The sequence below is a fragment of the Pteropus vampyrus genome, unplaced genomic scaffold (assembly GCF_000151845.1).
Source record: "Pteropus vampyrus isolate Shadow unplaced genomic scaffold, Pvam_2.0 Scaffold312, whole genome shotgun sequence".
NCBI lineage: Eukaryota > Metazoa > Chordata > Mammalia > Chiroptera > Pteropodidae > Pteropus > Pteropus vampyrus.
In genome coordinates, this window is record NW_011889093.1 from 528,772 (window position 1) to 530,665 (window position 1,894).

Here is a 1,894-nt window from a genome sequence, read left to right on the forward strand (position 1 = left end):
AAAGTATCATTTTGCTGGGAATTTATTTAACTTTGAATTTCAATGTTTATACGGTCAACTACATCCCTGTCTGTTTTCTCAGTACTGACATCCAGGCCCGAAAATGCCACAGAAACATTCACAAAGGGGGAGTGGCTTCGTGGCCTGTTAGAGAAACACGCGGATGTGGGGTTTTGTCCAGGAAGAGCCTGCCCTGGGGGACTTGGCAGATACGCTGGAGCCCGCGGCCCCCGAAGGCTCTCTCCATGGGCCTTGTCCCTGCTAAAGAACACGGTGACCCAGATCACAGAAGGCGAATTACTGCAAGTAGAAGGAACTTCCCAGGCCATCGAGATAACCCCTTCGTTTCACAGACAAGGCGGCTGAGGTACCCGCCCTTGATCACCAGTGATACCAGTGGGCCATGGGGGGAAGTCTGTCCTTAGGTTACACAAAGCAGGTCATTTAAAATGTCAAGGGGCCTTCGAAATCTTTTCTAAGTCAATGAAAACCAAATGGGATTCAGGAGTGGTTCCCTGGCACTGTTTTTCATGCATTCCATGACGAATTTTTAATATTTGCAAGGCGTCGTCCCAGGAATACGAAAATGGATCAGGAATTGCCTGTGCTCCTTGGGAACTAATGATCTGGACAGGTTGAAACAATCGGACAAATTTTAAGAGAAATTTATTCAAACGTACATTTAATTCCAGAAAGTCCGTGGATAATAATAGGATGGGAGAGATAAATTAATGGCAACAAATGTGAAAGACTGAAGGTCAGTGGGGTCAAGGTCGACATGTGCCAATGGACACACGGCTCTAAAGTTAGGGACGCTCGCTTCCTGGTCTGCAGTACCTGGAAAAACAAGAGACCGAGAAAAGCTGTCGCCTCCCTCCTCCTGGTCACAGGACCCCAGGTATTTGCTTTTCCTTCTGGAGCCCAGTTTCGGTCCCGGGCAAAGGCGCAAGGGGAACACGGGCAGGATGAGCGAGGTCAGAGGCCACGGTTCACGGTTCACGAGGAAACAGGGGCGGGGCGGGGCTTGCTCCACCTGAGGACGAGGCGGGGCGCCGACCTTGTTGCCCACACCTGGGCAACACGGTGCAGACGGTGCGCTGGGGGCGGGCCTGGAGCTCGGCGCTTGGACTAAAATGAAGACGTGCGGGTCGTCATGCAGCACAGATGTGCATGTCCTGTATTTCTTGATAATGTCTTCACAGATTTCAGAATTCTGAAAAGGCACAGGGTGTCGGATGCCCCCATCCACCCAGGAAGCACGAATGCTCGTCTCTTGTAGGTCTGTCCAGGGAGGGCAGCAGCTCGTAGCGGTTCGCAGCGGCCCACACGGAGCGGGTGATGAGCGTGGCCACGGGCGCCTCATCACTCGCCCGGGCCGAGCTCCACGTGGCAGGGACGATGCTGCGGGGAGCGGACAAAACTAGACATGACGACCCCCCAAGTCACCTTCGCTTTCAAACCTGCGATTCTGGGACTTTGCTGCAATGCCCCAGCTGTGAGCGGTGGAAACCCCACATCACGTGATGCTGCCTGGGACCCTCTGCAATCTCTGATGTCGACCGATGACCACAGAATCCGCAGGAGGGGGCAGCTGTGCATCGTCTCACGCGTGGCCCCTCCATTCCTTCAGCGTTTGCCCTGAGCCCCAGAGGCGCTCTGGCATTGGCCTCACAGCTCCTCAGTGACACCTGAGCACCTTCCAACCAGGCGGTCTCTGCAGCCACCCCACTTCCCAGTGCTCCTCGCCTCTGCCCCGAGCTTCTGCCCCGCCCTGGGTTCTCCGTTATTCGCAGCCAGCTCTCCCGTCAGCCTGGGTCTGGCTCCCCGAATCCGCATCCTCCCGCCGACTTTGCATTATCTTACCGGCCCCGCTCTGAAATCCAAGGATAAGGAA